This window comes from Ovis canadensis, chromosome 1 (genome assembly GCF_042477335.2).
Source record: "Ovis canadensis isolate MfBH-ARS-UI-01 breed Bighorn chromosome 1, ARS-UI_OviCan_v2, whole genome shotgun sequence".
Classification (NCBI taxonomy): domain Eukaryota; kingdom Metazoa; phylum Chordata; class Mammalia; order Artiodactyla; family Bovidae; genus Ovis; species Ovis canadensis.
In genome coordinates this window covers 19,941,573-19,965,199 of record NC_091245.1, presented here as the reverse complement: position 1 = coordinate 19,965,199, position 23,627 = coordinate 19,941,573, and the positions used below count along the sequence as shown (strand labels likewise).

At 49.4% G+C, this 23,627-nt stretch overlaps 1 protein-coding gene and 1 long non-coding RNA gene across 5 annotated transcripts in view; one reads left to right on the top strand and one right to left on the bottom strand.

The window, feature by feature from the left end:
- RNF220 (ring finger protein 220) overlaps positions 1-23,627 on the bottom strand; it is a 263,034-nt gene that overhangs the window by 49,697 nt on the left and 189,710 nt on the right. The gene's annotated exons all lie outside the window — the stretch shown is intronic.
- Positions 13,207-15,567, top strand: LOC138440692 (uncharacterized). The gene is made up of 2 exons (XR_011257091.1): positions 13,207-13,342; positions 14,205-15,567. It is a non-coding gene; the product is annotated as an uncharacterized lncRNA (long non-coding RNA).

Below are 23,627 nucleotides of genomic sequence, written 5' to 3'. Positions count from 1 at the left end.
CCCTACCACCCTACTCTCAATCAATCTGTTCTCAGTCAGATAAATCCTTGATGGTCATCATTTGCCAAATATGATGGAACTGCAGCTATATCCATTCATTAATTTGATAAACATGTATTGTCTTCCATGTGTTAGGCATTACACCAAGGTCTAAGGAAACCATGAAATCTGTGTCTTTATGGAGCTTGCAAGCAGGAAGCATGCAATAAACTAACTATACAAATACTGTAACATGGAAGTTGTGTCAAAGAGAGGTGACCAGAGTCCTGCCTATAACATGGAGATTTGCCCTGCACAGAGGAATCCAGAAAGGTTTCTCGGAGGAACTGACACAAGCTGAGATGTGATGGATAAGTAGGAGTTGAATGGATGAGGAGGGAGGGAAGTGATAACACTGATCAAATGCTTACTCTGTGCCAAGCACTGTAGTATTCCTCCCTTCCCTTCCTTTTATAAATGAGGACACAGAGGTATAAGAAGTTCTGTAACTTGCCATGGGTGCCTGGTGAGTGGTGGTGCTGGGCTTCCCACTCAGGCAGGGCCATAGTGGAGCCCATGCTCTCCACCACTCTCCTTCCCCTGACGTTAGCTGTCATCCTCACTATCGTCTGCTTCTCTCCCTGCACTCTGCACGATCGCTGCTGTGGCTCCGTTTCCGCCGTTCGTACCTCCAGTCCTGACCTGTACATATCACTGTGGGCCAGGTTCTCTGCTTGCAAGCTCTTCAGCCTCCACGTGCCTGAAACGAGACTGATCTTCCTCTAGACCCGCTCTCCTCCTGCTTTTTCAATTTCAGGGTATGGCACCACTACCCACCGAACTCCCTCAGTCGGCAGTCTAGACTCTTACCCTTGACTCAGGCTCCTACATCCAATAAATCAGCATCGTAGCTCTTTTCACCTCCTGAGTGCCCTCAAACCATCTTCTTTTCTCCGTTGCCCTCGTTCAGACATCATCATCTCCAGTCTACTCTTATATTTCCTAATGCATCTCTCTCCCCTCTAATCCATTTCTATCTCTACAGCTGGAAGGATATTCCTAAAACACAAATCAGATCCTATCATTCAGCTACTTAAGATCCTTCTGTGGCTCTCAAAGCCCACAGCATAAATCCTGAACTCCTTATCAGACAGTCTCTCTCCAGTCTCATATCCCCTCCAGCAACGCTGTGTGCTATGGCTAGGCAAGACCTAGCTCTCCACTTGTTATTCTCACTGCCAATAATGCCCACAACATCCGTCTCTGCACGGGCAACTTGTAACTCCTATTAAGATCACGCTTAGACAATATGTCCTTTCGGAAGCTTTCACTGACAGGGAACTCCTCTTCTTCATGCTATATTTCTTATAGGTCTACACCTCTACTGAGAGTTGGACTATAAAGAAAGCTGAGCGCCAAATAATTGATGCTTTTGAGCTGTGGTGTTGGAGAAGACTCTTGAGAGTCCCTTGGACTGCAAGGAGATCCAACCAGTCCATCCTAAAGGAGATCAGTCCTGGGTGTTCATTGGAAGGACTGATGTTGAAGCTCAAACTCCAATACTTTGGCCACCTGGTCACTTCACTTTGGTCAGCGAAGAGCTGACTCATTTGAAAAGACCCTGATACTGGGAAAGATTGGGGGTGGGAGGGCACGGGGATGACAGAGGATGAGATGGTCAGATGGCATCACCGACTCAATGGACATGAGTATGGGTAAACTCTGGGAGTTGGTGATGGACAGGGAGGCCTGGAGTGCTGCAGTTCACGGGGTCACAAAGAGTCGGACATGACTGAGCGACTGAACTAAACTGAACACCTCTATTAGGGCACACATCGGATAATACTGCAACTGTCTGTTTATTCATCTGTCTCCCCTAGTAGACCTTGAGCTTTTTGAGGGCAGGGAAGTTTTCTGACATCCTGGTACACTCAGGACCCTGAAGAGGGTCTGGTACAGAGTGGCAACGACTGTTGAATGATTCAATGACTAAGTTAATGCAGGAGGACTTGAAGGGACGGCAGGGGAATGTCCGGAGGGGAGGAAAAGATGGGGTGATGGGGGTGAGAGAGGATGAAAGAGGGGAAGGAAGGCAGTCGAGGTAATGTTGAAGATTCTTTCTGCATAAATAAAGCCTGGCTTCATGGCCAAAGAGAAGCAGAGGCTGCAAGGGTTTCAGAAGGCAGAGGTTCCATAACTGCTGTCCCAGAAAAATACCAAGTGTTCGTAGACTTAGTGGGAAGAGGGTAGGCAGTAGCTACACAAACCAGCCAGCCAGTGAAATCCCATGTCTAGAAATACCGACAGACAGACACCCCCACTGGGACAGGCAGATTCCTGGTGCTTCCCCATCATGGAGTCCTCTGCAGCCCCTGTGCTGGCCCACCACCCGACCCGGAACCCTGCTGCTCTCTCTCTCTCAGCAATTTCCCTACCCAAGAAAGCTCTAAGGGTTTCAATTACCGGCGCGTGGGATTTAGTGCCCTGGGCTTCTCTGACTGGAGGAGATTTATTTGAAGGTTTAGTGTCGTGGAGAATTCACGTCTTCACTCCCAGGAGCCCAGCTTCCGTCCTGAGCCCCTAAATCAGGAACCAAGATGGGCTATTGTCACTTACCGCATTAGCCTCGTTAGCGGACCAGGAGGGGTGATTAATAGCAACGCACACACAGCCATCCTGCTCGCTGGCCGCTCTGCCGCTGTGCGTGACCTGGGGAGGGGGTGGGGAGGGGCTGAGCGTGCTCCAGGATAACTAAGGAGACTGGGCTAGAGCCCCCGCCCCAGCCAGGCAGGGCAGCCCCTGTGGTCCTTCTAGATCTGAGGACGGTTCAAAGCAAACTTCGCCAGAGAGAGCCCAGCCGGAAGCCTCTGGGCCTGACTCCTGGAAGAGGACAGAGGGTGGGAGGGTGTGTGAGGGAGAGAGAAAGGGGTGGGGATGTTTATTATCTGGGCTTCTCTGGTGGCTCAGACGGTAAAGAATCCACCTGCAATGTGGGAGGCCTGGGTTCGATCCCTGGGTTGGGAAGATCCCCTGGAGGAGGCGTGGCAACCCACTCCAATATTCTTGCCTGGAGAATCCCCAGTGAACAGAGGAGCCTCTTGGGCTACAGTCCATGGGGTCACAAAGAGCTGGACTTGACTGAGAGACTAGGCACAGCACACACGTTCATTTCAGTTCCCAAGCGCTCTCTGAGTGCTTATGACGGGGGCCAGTATGCATGGGACAAGGGCACACGGAGAGAGGGAGGTGTAGGGAGGGGGTGAATGATGGCAGTTTCTATGAGAGTGGGAGTGAGACAGAGGGGTGTACCTCTGTCATGAGACAGAGAGGAATATGTGTGTGAGAGGGAATGTGTTTCTAAGGAGAGAGATGGTGGGAGAGAGAAGAGTGGTTGTATGTTTTCTTCTTTCTTTTGTCTCCGCAAATTCTCCCCTCCATACACCTTCCCCTCAGACTTCTTGGAGTCAGGCTCAATTGGGTTTGGATTTCAGTTTGGGGTAATTCATGCATTTATTTATCTGTTCATTCACCAAGTTGTTACTGAGCATCTACTAGCTTTTACCTTTCTGTGCCTTTTTCTTACCTGTGAAACGGAGACTAATAGAGTGTTTATGATACTCAGTGATGTAATTTGTTTAAAAAATCTTGTGAGCACACAGAATTAGGAGCCAGGTGTGTCCTGGCACCATACCTGGCAGGAGGGGTCAAGAAATGGTAGTTAAAGAGCTGAGGCTCTTCTGCCAATCCTGTCTCCCTCTTTCCTCTCTTTCCATCTCTCTTCTCTCTCTCTCTCTCTCGCTCTCCATTGCCCTCTCTCAATCACAGCTGAGCCATAGTATTAATTATTAGAACCAATTGACTGTTTAGACTCTGATGTTTTAACTAATCACCACTAATGCAGACACTGGTGGGTAATCACAATCATTTAGTTCTCAGGCAAACCCCTTCTCAGAGCTGAGGGCAAACTGGAGTGGGGCGGTCCAACAATGACAGGCCTGGGAATGATGGGGGTGGGGATGACTACTGCCCAGAAGGAGGCCCCTTTCTTGACCCTGGTGGCCCTGGCCCCCAGAGGGGGCCTTCTGAACCAGCCTGGTCCCCTGGGCCAAGTTAGCTGAGCCCTGTCCTGGAGGTGGGTTGGCTTCCTTCCCTATCCTCTTACTCCTCTGCCCTTTGGTGTTCGTCTCCCACTTTGACCTAGAATTCTGTTGTGTGAGTCTCCTCCAGTACCCACAACCCTGGACCAGAAATATTCCAGCAATGCCCCTTTTCTGAGTTGCTGTTCAATTGTAGCTCCTAACAGCCTGCTTCTAGGAAGAGTCCTCTAGACATAGGTTCAAGTTCCTCTGGCGCATCAGAGGATGCTGACTGGGGTGGAACCCTATCCCTTTTGGTTGAAGATCTAAGAGAGCAGACAAACATGTTTTGTGTTATTGAGTGTGGGGAGAATGCCAAGGCTGTGATGTGATCTGAGATCTGTATGCCCGAGGACACCTACACACCTGTACTGCCTTCTTCACCTGCAGGCCCCAGAGCCCCACCTATACACAGCCCTGCTCCGCCCTGAGGCCCTGGCTCATCCTACACCTGCTCCAGACTTGCTGGGGAAGCCAGACCCCTAGAACTTCAGGGTGGAGGCCAGGCAGGGCAGGACCATAGGGCCCAGATGTCCTGGAGGGGGTGGCCTAGATGCCCATGGCCAGTAGGTGTCGCTGTGGCTCCAGCGCTGGGAGGGGGTGTCAGGCAGGGGGCTCTGGAACAGGCCTAGGGGTCGGGGGTCCTTTGACTTTTCCCACCCCTACCTCAGGCCTTCCTCCTAGGAAAGCTTCCCCACTGCTTCTCAAACTGGAAGGTGTCTGTGGAACACTTGGGAGTTCATGTTAAAATGTAAATTCTCATTCCATATCTCTGGAGCCTGTCCCAGGATTTTGCATTTCTACAGAGGTGGTGAAGCTGATGCTAATCTGTGGACCACCCTTTAAGGAGGAAGATCCTAATCTCCCTGGCTCCCTAGTCAGGGGATACTGACTCTGCTCCTTTCCAAAGCCAATGCTCACCCTCATTCCTATTTCCTCAGTAAAGCTCCCAGTTGTTCAGTTGCTAAGTCATGTCCAGCTCTTTGTGACCCCATGGACTGCAGCATGCCAGGCTTTCCTGTCGTCCACCATCTCCTGGAGTTTGCTCAAACTCGTGTCCATTGGGTCGGTGATGCCATCCAACCACCTCATCCTCTGTCGCCCCTTACTCCTCCTGCCTTCAATTTTCCCAGCATCAGGGTCTTTTCCAATGAGTCATCTCTTTGCATCAGGTGGCCAAAGCTCCCAGACCAGAGGCCAAAGGTGACTATTAGGATCCCCCTGCTTTTTTTGGATGATGGGTTCAGCTGGATGGCATGAAGTAGGTTTCTAGGGAAACTCTGAAACAAAACTTACGCCCAATCCTCTGAGTCAACTGAGCTCAAATCCTAAACTTCAGTCTAAATTGGAATCATTCCTAATTCCCCCACATCACCCCAGTTCCCACCTTCAGAGCTAAATCTCACTGTCAACCTCAGCCCAGTTCTTGTGCCCCCTCAAGTCCAGCACTTATGCTATCCCTTGCTTCAGTCTTGTCCCAAGACTGAATGTCCTCTTGGCCTCTCTGATGACCTCCAGGTCCTCTGCTGTACTTTCCTCTAGATACTGGCCTGAGCCAGGTCAGCGTGGCATTAGGATCTGGGGACATACGCCTCCATCAAGCTCGTTCAGGCCTCAGCAATGCTCAGGCATGTGCCCTAGGCAGAGAGGAAAAGCAACTCAGCAGTCCATTTGAGAACAGACATCCCTCACTCTCCCTGGAAGGCCCCTTGCTGCTGGGGAAACGTGTTTTACCCCATGTCTTCTGCTCTAAGGACTCCACTTCCTGGATGTAGGGTAGGTAGGGAGGACCTTCTTGCACTAGCCCAGCCCTGACTGCAGGTGAACAGGGAGGATGCGTGTACGTGTGCGTGTGAGTGTATGGGGTGAAGAGAGTGGTGAGTGGCGGGGTAGGCAGACAAAGCACCGTCTAGGGCTTTTCTTCTAAATCAAGGTTTCTTTAAGGAACTTTCCTCTCCCCAGGCCCCATCTACGCTTGGGCCCTCCTGGGTATTCCAGAAGCGGGTTCTTGAAAGGGTGGTAGTTACCTGACATGGATCAAAGAATTTACCCCTTTCAACGGGTCACCCCCTGACACGTTGTGATTTTTAAAGTAGGAATGCAATTTTGTCTTTTTTAAACCTGTGCTGCCAGGCTTATGAGTTCTTAGTTCCCCAACCAGGGATCCACCTGGACTCCTGGCAGCGAAAGTGTGGAGTCCTTGAGACAGGGAAAGGTAAAAGTATTAGTCTGTTGCTAGTAAGCTTAAAAGTGAAACTTTTGGTTCCTATAGCCCAGTGCTATGTTCTGTTGACTACACTAAAAACATCTGGCCAAAGTTATCCATGTGTGTGCGCTTCAGTCGTATCTCTTTGCGACCCCATGGACAGTAGCCCACCAGGCTCCTCTGTCCATGGGATTCTCCAGGCAAGAATACTGGAGTGGGTCGCGATGCCCTTCTCCAGAGGATCATCCCAATCCAGGGATTGAACCTGCGTCTCTTATGTCTCCTGCATTGGCTAGTGGCTTCTTTACTGCTCAGGAGGCAAAAACTGACCAGGCAAGACGGTAGGTCCAATGGTCCCCTGCCTGCTGCTAGGGCTAATGCATGGGAAGGAATAGGGAAAGGGGCTCGCCTCCCTTTGTTGAACTGTGGGAATGGATGTGGGGGTCTGCAGAGGGGGAGGAGACTGGGTAGGCTCTGTTCCTGAGTCTGTTTTGTGGGTTCCTTCTGGGCTTCCGTGACCCGGAGGGACAGCCAAAGGACACTTACCACGGCAGCTCTGGACCCAGTGCCCCCACCAGAAACACCTCCTCTCCCCTCACACCTGTGGCCTCCTCATCTCTTTTCACATTGGCATCCCTCTGTACCTGTGCTCTCTGCCTTCTGTCCTGGTGGCTCAGTCGTAGGGAGAATCCCAGCGCCAGGGCTGGGCTGAAGATAGGCAGCGAGAGTGAGGAAGGAGGCTGGGAAGGTGGCACGTGAGTTCTGGGATCAGGATCAGGCAGAGCTGGTCTTGAAACCCAGCTGACGCTAGTGGCCTCGCGTGCACACTTTGGTACCTTGATCTGAATCTTCATTTCCTCATTCCTAGAGACTGAGGATGATAACGCAGGCCCCCTAGGTTGCTTTAACAAGTGAATGAGACGAGTGGGCAGAGCCTGAAGCCCAGAGACTGGCAGGTCTCGGCGTGTCTTCCTGCCCTGCCTGGGAGCATCTGCTGGCATGGGAGTGCCTGGGGACGAGGCTGAACACCTGGGAGCCTTGGGAGGTTCTAGAGCCCCTCCTTCTGTGCAGGCCTGGCTCTCCCCCAGGAATAGTGGTCAGTGGTCATCAGGACAACACAGGCCAGTGTCACGAAGGAGGCAGCTGCATGGGGGTTGGGCTGGAGGTTCTGTGCAAAAAGGGCCAGAGACAGCAGGGCAGCTGGGAGGCCTAGGCAGGCACAGCCTGTTACCAGCCACACCACGGGCCGCTGAGCCCTGCCACCACCAGCACGCCCTGCAAAAAGTCACAGGCCAGGGCTCCATGTGACAGTTGTCGGTTCTGATTGTGGAGCGGGGCTGAGGGAGGACCTGGGTGAACACTGCCTCGGCTCAGGCTGGGATGCTCCAGGGAGAGTCTGCCCTCTGCCCTCTTTCCTTCTGTCCATTGGTCTGTCCCTTCCTTTCTCTTTCTCTCCTTTCATTTTTAACACGTTTGGGAGCCAGTGCTCTGGGGGTTGTGGTGAGAAGTGCGGCTCTGCCTCCACAGCTCTGAGGCTGGGCACAGAAGAGGCTGAAGGGAGAACAGCTAAGGAGGAGAGTGCGGTCATGGCGTGGAGGAGGGGAGGGCTTCCTGGAGGAGGGGGCGCTGGAGGTCTGGAGTTTGGGATGGCAAGAGAAGGAAGGGTGGAACCATGGCCAAGACAGAGACTGAGAGACAGCCCAGCAGGGCCAGTGTGTGTGGCTGGAGTAGAAGGAGAATGGAGGGAATATTGAGGTCTGGGAGATAAAGGTCATTGGTGGTTTCCCTAGGCATTAGGGGCTAAGGTGACTTCCCTGGTGGTTCAGACAGTAAAAGCGTCTGCTTACAATGTGGCAGACCTGGGTTCGATCCCTGAGTTGGGAAGATCCCCTGGAGAAGGAAATGGCAACCCACTCCAGTATTCTTGCCTGGAAAAATCCCATGGACGGAGAAGCCTACAGTCTATGGGATCGCAGAGTCGGACACGACTGAGCGACTTCACTTTCACTTTACTTTCAGGGGCTAAGGGTGCAGCAGGGGTGACACGGCCTTGCCTTGTGAGAGCTGGGAGGACTTACAGACCCCTCCATATTATTGGCCCCTCTCGGTGCTTGCACAGGGAACGGAGGCTGGTGACAAGAACAGTCCTTTGTGGAAGGCCATGTCTTGGCCGTGTCTGTCACCATGCTGAGAGCCAGGCCTGGCCCAGCGCGAAGCAGCCTGAGCCTCGTGCTCCAGTGAGGGAGCTGGAATTATTACTCCCATTTCACTGACAGGGAAACCGAGATTCAGAGGCGTCAAGCGAGATACAGGAAGCCCCACCACCAGCATGCCATGGAGCGGGGAGCTGAAGAGCCCAGTTCCCAGCCAGGCCTGAGGGGCGCTCTGGTAGAGACCACTGCATGTCCGGCCAGCCCCACCGCGCCGCGTCTCACTGGCACACCGACGCTCTGGCCACACAGAGTTCTTTCTGTTCTCAAGCGGGCCATTTCCTCTCCCCTTTTGGTTTTACACATGTTGTTCCCTCTGCCTGGTAAACCTCCTTTCAGAGTTCAGCTTCAAGGTGAGCTCTTCTAGAAGCAGTGCTGTGCGAACCTTTGGACTCCATGTCCCCACAGCCTCCAGCCTCCCTTGTCACACTGCAGTTACACCTCACTGGTCTACTTTCTCAACAGGCCTGGCACAGTGAATGATGTCAGTTGAGTGACTGAGCAGGGAAGGTGGCTAATGCTGGTCCCAGCCTTCCTATTCTCTGCCTCTGGGGTCAGCAGTATCCTCTCCCCACGGCCTCCTGAGCTAGCAGTACTGGGAAAGGGGTTGGGCTGCAAGAACAGAGTTGGTGCTGAGTATGGCCCTGGGTCTGCTGGGAGCAAGCCTTCCGGAGGGGCCTGGTGGAGGAAGCAGAGACTCACTCAAGTTCAAGTTCAATGCAAGATCTGGCCTAAAGCCGTAATTCTTCTGGGTCATGGTGGAAGGCCCCATAGGGTTGGGTGAGCACCGAAAAAAAGTAGGGCTCCTAGGTGCTCCACTAAAGGTTGGGATGAGGCATTTGAGAGGCAGGACCTGAAGGATGGGGGATACACAACTTCACGGAGAGCAGAGGATGGTAAGCGTGGGAGCAGGGGTGTGGGGGGAGCAAAGACGGACAGAGGGAGGGACTCAGTCCCTACCTAGACTCCTTGCCCAGCAGGCCCTGGGCTGCTCACCCCACCCAGGGCATGTATGGGTGATTGCCTGGGGGGGCTGGCCCTCCGGATGCGAAGCGTGGGATGTCATCCACTGCCTAAGGGTCCTGGCACCAGGTGCCTGCTTCCCAGCTCAGGGCTTCCCAGAGAAAATGTATTTTCTGAGAACCGTGCCCTACTGTGGGGGCCAGCACCCTCATGGCCACATAGCCACACACATCTGCCCCATTATGCTTTGTTCAACTCTGTTCTCATATCTGGTTTTGCCTTGGGCCCATGACCTTCACCCACTTTTCCTACAGCATTCTGCCTCCCAACTTGCACCAGGGTGTGCAGCCTGCCCACCTATCCTTGCAGCCTTAACTTAAACCAACTGACTGTGGACACCCCTTTTCCCTGCACTGTACTGCCACCAGACCAGAAGCCCCCTGAGTGAGGGGTCTGATCTTAGAATCAACTTGTTCTTTGTAGTTCCCAGTGTGGATGTTGTTTTTAACATATCTTCCTTAAACCTGTGTCAGAAAAGAGGAGACAGCAATCCTCCATCAGTGACTCTGGGGAAATGTAAGTGAGATGAAGGTTGACAGACCTACACCTTTAGGAGGTGGATATTCTTGTTATCTGTATTTCACAGATAAGCACACTGGGGCTCAGAGAAGCTTGATGACTTGTCCACGGTCACACAGCAGGGAAATGGAAGGGCTGCGATTTGAATGAATGCTCCTCTCACGGTTCCACTCTCCAGCTTTGGGGAATGTGTGGTTTGGTTGGAGGTAGGGATATGGAAGTCATGTTGTAGAGTCAGGAAAGGATTCTTTCCTGGGTTTAGAGTTAACTTGAAGCAGGCAGCCCGGCAGGATGTCAGAAAGGAGAAATGGTGGGAAGAGGCATGTCTGAAGTCAGGGGACTCTTCAGGGAGAAGACATGGCTTTGTCCTCGCCTGATGCATTCTGGGAGAGGAAGCAGCCTCAGGCACAGGAAAGGCAGTGTGAGGGCTGATAGAGAAGTGCACGGTGGCGAGGGAGGCCTGAGATCACAGGGTCTGAAGGTGGGAGAGCCATGGGAGATGGGTGGCAGAGGTGACTCCATGGAACCCCTCTACTCTTCACACCCTGGTCCCCAAGGCAGGGATGGAGAATGCCACCTGCCACCCTCTTCACACCTGGGCTGGGGCCCGGCCCATAGGCAGCCCTAGGCTTCAGCCACCTCTGCCCCCTGGCCCAGCAGCAGGCCCAGCTGGCTCACCTTCTCAATCAATACTGCACTCTTAATGGGCCCAGCCACCAGCACCAACCAGGGGCATTAAATGTTAATTATATCTATTTGGATTTGAAAAATTTTATTACTCCAGTTAATTATGGCTGGAGTCATAAAAAGGTTTCAGAGTGAAAGAGCTGCCTTACTGGGGCCACTTTCCCCAAGACAGATTGGAAAGGAAAAGAAGAAATAAAAGCATCTGGCCCAAAGGGCCGGACGCGCCACATTCACCAGGCTGGGAGCCCTGGGCTTGGGCCCTGCATCTTCCAGCTTCAGGTTAGCCTGAAGTGTGGGGCCCAGGACACTGAAGAGGCCAATCCTGGGAGTGAGCATTGCTATCAATAGAGAAGGGCCCCCTGGCAGCGGAGGCTCCAGGGAAATTGCAACCCTGCTGAGATCAGCCAGGCTCATTGAGGCCTGGGATTGCAGGCTATGCCCAGGGCTCCTCTCCAAGTGGTCCTATTGCTGGGCACTCCTCCAGCCCAGCTCCCCACCCTGGCCTGGCCCCACCCAGCCCAGTCTGATTGCTTCCTGCCAGCCCCGCTTATGATTCATGGGCCTGACCTTGGGTTATAAAGTGTTCACTTTAGCAGGAATAGAGGCAGGATTTACAGCCCTAGGGTCAGCTGTAGGCAATGACACACACAATAGCTGACTCACAAGGGTGCCCCATTCCCATCCCACACATAACTCTCCTTTGCACACACAGGTACACACACACACATTTTGACAGAGACACGTGTGCACTCCCATGTCCCAGAGCTCTCTGCCTCATGCATCCGGCAACGCGAGTTCCCTTTGTGGAGCAAGCACTGTACATAAGATGCTTTACAAGCATTTGTCTAATCCTTAACGTTGATCCCGTAAGGTCGGAGCTGGTGTTACTCATTTTATAGGAGACGAAGCACACTAAGGCTCAGGCAGGTTATGTGATCTGAGCATTTGTACCCACAAGAGTACCTACAAGCTGGACAGAGAACCTCACGCCCCAAACTGCTAGCTAGGGAAATAGTGATTCCATGGGAGAGCTGGGCTGCAGCAGCCTGGGGTGGGGTCAAAGAGGCCAGCTCATCCCCTCTCCCTCTTTCCCATCAGAGGAGCTGGAGGCTGGTTCAGAGGAAGAGGGAATATTCCAGAGGATATTAGAAGGGGGAATAAAAAACCAGGAGAGGAATGCCTTAACCCAGATATGAGATTGGGATGTCACACTACATAAACTTTTTAAAACCAGAAGTAATTCGGAAATAGTGGGAGAATTTGCCCATATTGTTCAAGTTTCAACCACCCATCCAAGAAAGGGTATTTGACAGGGTGTAGTTGGTAGAGATTGGAGGGGATGAGCATTTCAATTTGTACCTCTCAAGTTTAGCTAGTCCATGAACTGTTTTTATTATCATTATTGCCTCTGTCACTGAGACGTCCATGTACAAGGAATCCTCCCTCCCCCAACTCCTCTTCAGCTCAAATGCCATTTGCCTCTACTTGGCTCCTTCCATCTAGCAGGCCTCAGAGTCTCTGCCTTTTCTCCCAGCGCCTCCTGTCCTCGAGAGCCATCCCTCAGTCTTCAGCAGGGACTTCACCCTCACATCTGCCTCTTTGGCTCTTGTGTGTTGTCCCTAGCTAGATCTTTCTCCTCTTTTCAAACTCTTGTGTAACTTCTCTCTTAAAGTAGCCAGCCAGGGACTTCCTTAATGGTCCAGTGGTTGAGAATCTGCCTTCCAATGCAGGGGACGCAGGTTTGATCCCTGGTTGGGGAACTAAGATCCTACACACCATGGGCCAACTGTGGAACCCATGCTCCACAACTAGAGAGCCCGCTTGGCACAACTGCTTAGCCTGCACGCTCTAGAGTCTGTGCTCTGCAATGAGAGAAGACTGTACTGCAACTAGAGAAAGCCTGTGCCCTCAACAAAGAACCCACATCTGCAAGGAAGACCCAGAGCAGCCAAAATTAAAAAAAAAAAAAAAAAGACCAGGCCTTCCCTTGACCTTTTTCCCTAATTTCTTTCTGTCTTCTCATCTTCCCCTTGGAATAAGGGGCCTCGTGGGCTCCTTCTCACAGCATCCTTGGCTCTTCCTCAAGGCTCCTGCTCTGTCCTCGCCCTATCCATCCCTCCTCTTCAGCAGACCTGACTCCAGGACCTTGTCACCTCTTCCTAGTTCCTCTGACTTGAAGCTCACTCCTGTGCTCTTTGCTCTGGGAGAATCTATCTTCTCACGCTTGAGGATTTCAACTTCCCCTCCCAGGCGTGCCTCCAATTAGATGTCTATCCTAAACTCCATTTGAATTGTCAATTGCACAAAGGAGGTATCTTTGTGGAGGATCTGCTCTCCCCTCAAATGAAATACTCTGTAAGTGGAAATAATTATCTTCTCTTCAAAATGGCTTACTTTCCTCCCCTTCATTTCTATCTATAAAATGACTATTGTTCTGATCCTCTAGCCTCCCTAAACCCAGAGCAAACTGATTCAATGAATACACTGAGCAAAGATTCTCCAGGTAATCACCATGTGCAAGCTCCAGTACTTTGGCCACCTGATGTGAAGAGCTGACTCATCGGAAAAGACCCTGATGCTGGGTAAGATTGAGGGCAAGAGCAGAAGAGGCCAGCAGAGGATGAGATGGTTTGATGGCATCACTGACTCAATGGACATGGGTCTGAACAAACTCAGGGAGATAGTGAAGGACAGGGAAGCCTGGCATGCTGCAGTTCAGGGGTTGCAAAGAGTCAGATACTGCTTAGCGAATGAACAGCAACAACCATGTGCAAACCCCAGATGGCCCAGGGTGGAGGGGGTGAGGGGAAGGCAGGGAAAATAGGGAGGGAGCATGATGCCACTGTGAAGGCTCTGGAATCAGGAAGATTTGGGTCCAAAGCTTGGCCCACCCACTTGCCAGCTGTGTGCTATTGGGCAAGTTATTTATCATGACTGTAGACAGAACAGTGGCTATGAGCCTCCATGATTTACTTCATCCTCACAATGATCGATCCATTTTAGAGATCAGAAAGCCAGGTGCAGAGAGCTTAAGGAACCTGCCCAGGATCATACAATTTACTAAGTGGCTGAGCCAAGGTATGAACCCAGGTGGACTGGCAGCCTGTACTTATGCTAAGTTTAACCTCTCGGGATCTCTGTTCTGTTCTGTTCTGCTTACTGTCACCACATCCAGGAACCCAGTAAGTATCTGTTGAATAAAAGAGTACAAATGATTGACGACAATACATCTATTGGACTTGATAGTTTGAGTAGCTGCTGGACCTTGGCAAGAGCAGGGTCAGGGAGCAGCAGGGACAGATGTGAAGCTACCGGGACTTAAGGAGTGAAAGGGAGGGAGATAGGATAGATGGGTGTCAGGGTGGACAACCCACTCCAGAACCAGAAGGCAGGAGCAAGAGTGGCACAGGGTCTAGATAATGACTGTCATGTGTTTCTTTTTAGTGTTTGGAAGAGAGATGAGTCTACAGAGAGAGGATCATTGCTGGAGCCAGGCCTTGGAGGGGACATGAGTAAATGGGACCCCAAACACCAGGAGAGGGAGCAATTCCTGCCCATGAGGGTTATTCATCTGTTGGAGGGAGAGAAGGGTTAAACAGACAATGGCAACCTTACTAGGGAAGAACTGAGCTACAGAGAGCACCAGGGGCTGGGGAGCCAGAAGGGAAATGCCCCCTTACAACCATCTTTGCTTAGAGCCAGTTGGCCAGGAGGGCAGGTAGGTGTCTGAGCTTCTCTCCGCTGCTTTACCCCAGGAGGCTTAGTGCCAGCCCCAGAGGCTTGGGGGCTGGATTCGAAGTGGCTACTTCTGGCTGTGCCCCAGCGGAGAGACTTACACCTGAGCCCCAAGCCCCAGTCCTGATAGTATGAGCAACTGCTAAGGGCCAGCCAGCTAGGATGTGCCCAGCACCCTTTCCCCTGTCAGGGGAGTCAACTTCTATTTCCAGAGCTGGGGCCAGCTAGGGTTTCCTCAAGTGAAGCAATAAAAGAGGAAAATCAACATCCCAATGATCTTGTTTATGGTGCTAAGTAAGCTGTACAGCTTAATCCCTTCGAGGTTAATGAATTTACAACTTGCTTTGGAATTTGACAAGGGCCGTAAAAGAGGAATGCTCTGGGCAGCCCCTGCCTTAGAGGCTGCTCAGGGTTAGACTAGCCTGGCCTGGCCGGCCTGGTGAAGGAGGGAAGATTTCAGTGGTGGGTGGGTTCATGGCCAACTGTCTGGACTCTAAATTGAGTGGGTCAAAGGAGGGACCATCCATCCATGGGCCAAAGGACACTTTCTATAAGCTTGGAGCAGGCTGGACTGAGTTGGAGCTCCCAGGCCTTCAGGACCTCTGCATCTTGGGCAAGTCATTTAACCTCTCTGAGCCTCATCATAAGAGCGATTAATACCTTCTACCTCTTATTGGCTTCCCTGTGGCTCAGATGGTAAAGAATCTGCCTGCAATGCAGGAGACCCCCGTTGGATCCCTGGGTCTGGAAGATCCCCTGGAGAAAAGGAATGGTTACCCACTCCAGTATTCTTGCCTGGAGAATTCTATGGACAGAGGAGGCTGGCAGGCTACAGCCCATGGGGTCACAAAGAATCAGACATGACTGAGTGACTTTCATCATTATCACCTCCTACTGTAACTGGAAAGGATGAAAGATACCGCATGTGAAGAAATTAGCATTAGTCCTCAGTTAAGTGTTAACTATGCAATTATCATTTTATTCTGCTTATGTCATAATTTGTTTACTTGTCTATGTCTCTCACCATTTATCCATTCATTCAGAAATCCAATAAATCCTCATGGAGAAGTTACCCTGTGTCAGACACAATTTGGCATGAGAGGCACACACCTTAAAACACACAAAAAATGAAGGGAAATCAGTGCTTGGGGAGGAGGGATGTATACATTACTCTGAAAGCACAAAGAAGGGAGTGACTCAGCTGCCTCTCTAGTCTAAGCCAGCTTGAATAATGCCTTGTACTGATGCAGCACTTGGCAGGTCATGGATACTTTCATGTGATTAATTCTTTTGTTTCTCACAACAACCCCATAATGACCACATTTTCTAAATCAAAAATTAGAGTCCAGTGTGAGTGCCTGGTGTGACAACAGGTCAAAACATTTGGAACTGGGGCAGTTTAGAAAATCTAGGACATGTTGAGTTTGGTAAGCAGAGAGGGCAGGGATGTTTAGCATCTCTATCTGAACAGTTAGGGAAATGAAGCTTAAATCGTCAGTGGGAGAATAGAAGCTTCATCTCATTCATTCACTGATCACTGTGTGAGGCCACCAAGGTCAAGGGCTGTGCTGCTTACTTCTGGGTGCACAGCACCTAACACAGAACCTTGCAGAGATTAGGGCCTCAATAAATGTGTTTCAAAGGAATAAATGAATCTTCCTGTGAATGTATATATCTGCTCCTAGTTGCAAAACTCCTCAAAAGAGATGTCAATATTCATCATTGTCTCTTCCTTCCCTCCAGTCCTCTCTCGAAAGTGCTCTTGCCAGGATGGCCAACGATGCCTGGTTTGCCAGTTCCGACGTTTAAGTCTCAGTAGTAATCCTCATCGATTCTATTGGCAGCAACTTCACTGCAGATCCTCCCTCCTTCTTAATCACTTAGATCCCTTGGCTTCCTTTACAGCACACTCTCCTGTTTTCTTCTTGCCTCACTGGACACCCCTTCTTAGTCTCCTTGCTGGAGGCCCCTCCTTTTCCCATCCTCTAAACTCGGGAGTGCAAGAATAGATTTATGAGAGGATTTCCCCGGTGCTCCAGTAGTTGAGAATCTGCTTTCCAATGCAGGGGACACAGGTTTGAGCCTTGGTCAGGGAACTAAGATCCCACATGCTGGGGCAACTAAGCCTGCTTGCTGCAAACTACAGAACCCCTGAGCTTTGGAGCCCAAGTATCGCAACTAGACAGAAGCCTGTGCACTGCAATGAAAACTAAGAACTGGTGCAGCCAAATCAAGAGATAAATAAATATTTTAAAAAGAACAGGTTCATGAGAAGGTGTGCAAGAGTGTGTAAGTGGGTCAACCCCATGCTCAGTGTCCAGGGCCCTTGGCTTATGCTGGAATGCTGGTTTCTCAGGCTTCTGCTCAGGAGTATCTCTTTCCTGTTCCTCTCATCCAAGCTCAGCAGCCCCCCATTTTAGTGTTTTCAGAGTCATCTCTCTTCCTCTGTCTGTCCTCATTCTTCTACTCTGACACTAGACTTCCTCTGTGACCTACTGGTAACTCCCAACAAACAAGCCAAGAGCCCCAGGATCAGGCCGCTCCCATTTAGCTGGGAGGGGATCACCTCTCAAGGCGAGTGCTGAGCGTTTCATGCAGACCCGGCATCAGCACAGGCCACACACTGGAAGCAGAGAAGGCATGGACGCTGGTGCTGGCTGGCTCTTCCTTGGCCACACCAATGCCGGCGCTAACAGTGCCAGGGTCTTGAACACACAGTGCCCATTCCTGTGGATCTGGCTAGTGGGACAGCTGCTTCACACCTGGAGATGAAATCCAAGACCAGACCAGAAAGACGCAAGTGCAGAGTAAGAAGCCAGGCCTGGGCCCCTACTTGGGCAAAGAGGAATGAATAAAATACTAGGAGACCCCAGGTTCTATCCAGGGTCCTTAAGGAGAGCTCTGGGTCCTGCCTACTGTGGTCTCCCAAGCCTCTCTCTTCCCCCACATCCTTCCCCCGCTCTGTAGTCTCAGCTCTCTCTCCAGAGCCCTTCAACCCTCCTTCCCTCTGCACAGAGGATGATACTCTTAAGAAAATACTGAGACCATGGGTCTGTCTTTCCCCTTCCCATGCACTCCAGACCCAAGCCAAGGTTGCCCAGCTAGAGACTTCATTTTCTCTGGATCCCACCCCTTCTGACTCCTCAGGCATGTGTGAGAAGGAGCGTGGCCAAAGCGAGGATTCCCTGGCTAGCACCCTGCAGAGTCCTTTTGCTTTCTCAGGAGGGTCCCTGTGGGCTCCACCTGTCCAGCTGGCCCTGCTACAGGGGACAAGCAGCTGGGACCCGTCCTGCAGGCGTAGAGGCTGAAACAGGCTAATGAATCCTGATGGGAGAAGTGACCTTTTCCAAATGCCACATGTCATTGGATTTTATATCACACAAGGACAATGTGCCATGGGTATTAAAATCGTTTTTCCAATAGTTATATATGTGTGTGAGTGTGGTGCACAGTCTGTATGACGAGAGGAAAATCCTAATGAAGATGTCATCAAATGAGCCTTCCCTCCTCAGCCCCAGACAGCCAGTTCTCCAGGACACTCCCTCCTTTAGCCAGTTAGGCCTTAGACCTCAGCTCTTGAGTACAGGTAAACCTTTCTCCCAGGATGTTCCCCCAGCACAGTCCCTGGCTCTGGACCTGGCCTTGGCTCCACTTTCTGGCCTAGGAAGTTCTATCCAACATCAGAGGAAAAGCAAGACCTGGAGGAGGCAGTCACCCACCCAATAGGCCCGGGACATGCTGGTCTTCTCCCCCGGGTCTTGCGGAGAAGTCGGAGGATGCTTTGGACAGGCTGCTACTGCTAAGTCGCTTCAGTTGTGTCCGACTCTGTGCGACCCAATAGACGGCAGCCCACCAGGCTCCCCTGTCCCTGGGATTCTCCAGGCCAAGAATACTGGAGTGGGTTGCCATTCCCTTCTCCAGGGGATCTTCCCTACCCAGGGATCAAACTTGCATTTCCTGCATTGCAGGTGGATTCTTTACTGCTGAGCCACTAGAGACACCCAACCTTGGAATCAACAGAGATCAAAATATGTGGGTGACTATACAATGAGATTTGGTGGCTATTTAAAGAGTACCAATGAATTAGTCTAAAAAGCCAAAACAGAAACAGGGATTATGATGTAAAGAGAATGCAAAAAGGGTGTGTGAAGATGGAGGAAGGACACACAAATAGGGAGAGCAGGCCAGGGGGTAAGTGTGGTATTCAGAGGCTTCCAGAAGGCCGGGGGAGGCTGGACTTGGAACCTAGAACCCCAGATTATTCTGTTTAAAACCTCAAAGTTCTCATGGTCCAGCCCATCTTACACTTCCAAGACCAAGAGACTCTAGACATCCCCAGGCACCATGTCTGCTCTGGAGACCTTCAGCTGTTTAGAAAATTCATATACAGCCTGAACTAAAATTTATTTCCTTAAAAGTTCCACCTATTGGTCTGTATATAACTCCTCAGGTTCAGACAGAAAAAGTTTGATCTCTGTTCTACACAATAGCCTTTTGGGAATCCAAAAACATTAGTAATGTTCCCTGATGTTTTCTTTTCTCTAGCTCGAGCATTTCTAGTCCATTTGATGGTTCCCAATATGACCCAACTTCAAGAATCATAACCTATAGGCACTCCAGTTCTGTTCCACTGAGAATGTTCTGCCCATTTTCTATTGTCATGGTGGGAAAGGGAAGCCTGTAATGATAAAGGGGAAAAAGCAAGCATCCAGAGTCACAGTGCAGGTTCAAAATCTCAGCCTCATTATTTAACAGCAATATGAATTTGAGTAAGATACTTCACCTTTTGGAGACTTCATTTCTCTATTATAACACTAGATAGAGAGACAACTTTCCCATTGGAATAAGTTCTTCAGGAGGCCTTACAAATAGCTGTGAAAAGAAGAGAAGCGAAAAGCAAAGGAGAAAAGGAAAGATATACCCATTTGAATGCAGAGTTCCCAAGAATAGCAAAGAGAGCTAAGAAAGCCTTCTTCAGTGATCAGTGCAAAGAAATAGAGAAAAACAATAGAATGGGAAAGACTAGAGATCTCTTCAAGAAAATGAGAGATATCAAGGGAACATTTCATGCAAAGATGAGCTCAATAAAGGACAGAAATGGTATGGAACTAACAGAAGCAGAAGATATTAAGAAGAGGTGGCAAGAATACACAGAAGAACTGTACAAAAAAGATCTTCACAACCCAGATAATCATGATGGTGTGATCACTCATCTAGAGCCAGACATCCTGGAATGTGAAGTCAAGTGGGCCTTAGGAAGCATCACTATAAACAAAGCTAGTGCAGGTGATGGAATTCCAGTTGAGCTATTTCAAATGCTATAGGACGATGCTGTAAAAGTGCTGCACTCAATATGCCAGCAGGTTTGGAAAACTCAGCAGTGGCCACAGGACTGGAAAAGGTCAGTTTTCATTCCAATCCCAAAGAAAGGCAATGCCAAAGGATGCTCTAACTACCGCACAACCGTACTCATCTCACATGCTAGCAAAGTAATGCTTAAAATTCTCCAAGCCAGGCTTCAGCAATACGTGAACCATGAACTTCCCGATGTTCAAGCTGGATTTAGAAAAGGCAGAGGAACCAGAGATCAAATTGCCAACATCTGCTGGATCATCAAAAAGGCAGAGAGTTCCAGAAAAACATCTATTTCTGCTTTATTGACTATGCCAAAGCCTTTGACTGTGTGGATCACAGTAAACTGTGGAAAATTCTGAAAGAGATGGGAATACCAGACCACCTGACCTGTCTCTTGAGAAACCTGTATGCAGGTCAGGAAGCAACAGTTAGAACTGGACATGGAACAACGACTGGTTCCAATTAGGAAAAAGAGTACGTCAAGGCTGTATATTGTCACCCTGCTTATTTAACTTATATACAGAGTACATCATGAGAAACACTGGGCTGAAAGAAGCACAAGCTGGAATCAAGACTGCTGGGAGAAATATCAATAACCTCAGATATGCAGATGACACCACCCTTATGGCAGAAAGTGAAGAACTAAAGAGCTTCTTGATGAAAGTAAAAGTGGAGAGTGAAAAAGTTGGCTTAAAGCTCAACATTCAGAAAATGAAGATCATGGCATCCAAATGGCAAATAGATGAGGAAACAGTGGAAACAGTATCAGACTTTATTTTGGGGGGCTCCAAAATCACTGCAGATGGTGACTGCAGCCATGAAATTAAAAGATGCTTACTCCTTGGAAGGAAAGTTATGACCAACCTAGACCACATATTAAAAAGCAGAGACATTACTTTGTCAACAAAGGTCCGTCTAGTCAGGGCTATTTTTTCCCAGTGGTCATGTATGGATGTGAGAGTTGGACTGTAAAGAAAGCTGAGCACCGAAGAATTGATGCATTTGAACTGTGGTGTTGGAGAAGACTCTTGAGAGTCCCTTGGACTGCAAGGAGATCCAACCAGTCCATTCTAAAGGAGATCAGTCCTGGGTGTTCCTTTGAGGGACTGATGTTGAAGCTGAAACTCCAATACTTTGGCCACCTGATGCGAAAAGCTGACTCATTTGAAAAGACCCTGATGCTGGGAAAGATTGAAGGCAGGAGGAGAAGGGGACGACAGAGGATGAGATGGTTAGATGGCATCACTGACTCAATGGACATGGGTTTGGGTGGACTCTGGGAGTTGATGATGGACAGGGAGGCCTGGCGTGCTGTGGTTCATGGGGTCGCAAAGAGTTGGACACGACTGAGCGACTGAACTGAACTTCAGGATGTGGTCCAAGAGCAGACCAGGATCTTAGTGGAGACCTACCTAAGCAGAGGAGGTCCACATAGGCCCCAGGATGGGGAGAGGGGCAGAAAGAGTAAACAATATTCATAAATAGGTTCTTGTCCCAGACAAGTGCCCCAGAACTAACCGCCCCAAATTCTTGTAAACAGCTTCAAGCATGCAATTTGTTCCCATTCTTGCCCTTCATGCTCAAACTGAGACAAGGCTGCTGTTTCAGTGATGAAGCCACTCCCCTTGCGGGGCCCATAGCACCAGAACTGAAGTGTGTATGCTCAGATTAGGGCTCCCCAAGTCTGGGGAGAGATTAAGATCCAGACTTGGCCTTCCTGCCGAAGCTACTAGTGCTGATTCCCATAAAGCCTCTGTTTCTTTGGCTTGCTCAGCTTTGACTCTTGATCCAACTACTTGCTAATTGTGTGACCTTGGCCAAATTACTTAACCCTCTACACCTGTTTCTTCATTTGAACTATGCAAATAAGTTACCTACCTCAGGGTCATTACAAGGCTTTTGTCGTTTTAGGAGTGCAACTTGGAACAAAACATGTTGGGCACATGATAAGCACTCTGTTAGCCATTATTATTACTTCACTCCCAGGACAGTTGTGAAGGTCATGGGTGCTAACTAATAGGATGTGTCATTCTTGGCCAGCTGTCAAGCTCTGTGTTCTGAGGGGGTAATTAGATTTGTTGATCAGCGCCTAGTCTCCCACACTGGATACAGGCCCTCAAGTTAACTTGACCAGTGCAGCATGGAGTGGAACTATCTGTCCCCTCCATTGTTCTGGGATCCAAATGACACTAGCTACGTGGTGGGTAGCCATAATACTTGCTAGATTCTTCTGAATTTACTATCAAAAATCCTGCAGGGCTTCTTTAGCTTTGTCTCCCTTCCCTCTCCATGTACTCAAGTTCAGATATTTATCCTGATTGCATTTTATCTAGCTGGAAGTTTCTACCCCTTATTTGATGCAGTCAAGATCATTTGATATTCCTCCTTGGGCTGTGTCTTCTGCAGGTTTCATCAACATAGTTTCAGGCCCTTTATGAGATTTTATAGTTCAGAGCCAGCAGAGAGATGACACAGTCTCTGCCTGGCAGCTGGGTGTCTCAGTCCTCCTTGTTTACCTGGTTGGTTCATTCTCACTCCTTCAAGACCTAACTCTAATGATAACGTTCCTTGAGAATCCCTGAATTAATATTTAGGTTAAAAAACATTTGTCAGAACACTTTATACCCACTCAGAAGGCTATAACCAAAAAGATAGTAACAAGTGTTGATGGCGATATAGAGAAACTGGAACTCTCCATTATTTGCTGATGGAAATATACTTATCACTTGGAATATATTTAAAAGAATGGAAACCATACTTCTACACAAAACCATGAATGCAAATATTCATACCATTATTTATCATAGTAAAAAGTGGAACAAGCCAAAAGCCTTTCAACTGAGAAATGAAAGTAAATTGGATGTAGTCAAGTAGGAGATGGCAAGAGTAAGCACTGACATCTTAGGAATCAGTGAACTAAAATGGACAGGAACTGGCAAATTTAATTCAGATGACCATCATATCTACTAATGGGGGGAAGAATTCCTAAGAAGAAATGGAGTAACCTTCATAATCAACAAAAGAGTCCAAAACGTAGTAGTTGGGTGCAACCTCAAAAATGGCAGAATGATCTCTGTTTGTTTCCAAGGCGAACTATTTGACATCACAGTAATCCAAGTCCATGCCCTAATCACCGACACTGAAGAAGCTGAAGTTTATCAGTTTTATGAAGACCTATAAGACTTCCTAGAACTAACATTGTAAAAAAAAGTCCTATTCATCACAGGGCAATGCAAAAGTAGGAAGTCAAGAAATACCCAGAGTAATAGGCAAGTTTGGTCTTGGAGTACAAAATGAAGGAGGGCAGAGACAACTGCCCACATGGACATCACCAAATGGTCAATACTGAAATCTGATTACATTCTTTGTAGCCAAAGATGGAGAAGCTCTAAACAGTCAGCAAAAATAAGATCTGGAGCTGACTGTGGTTCAGATCATTAGCTCCTTATGGCAAAAATCAGGCTTAAACTAAGGAAAGCAGGGAACACCACTAGGCCAGTCAGGTACAACCTAAATCAAATCCCCTATGACTATACAGTGGGGGTGACAAATAGATACAAGGGATTAGATCTGGTAGACAGAGTGCCTGAAGAACTATGGACAGAGGTTTGTAATACTGTACAGAAGGTAGTGACCAAAATCATCTCAAAGAAAAAGAAATGCAAAGGCAAAGTGGTTGTCTGAGGTTTTGAAAATAGTTGAGGAAAGAAGAGAAGCAGAAAAACAAGGGAGAAAATGTAAGGTGTGTCCAACTGAATGTAGAGTTCCACAGAATAG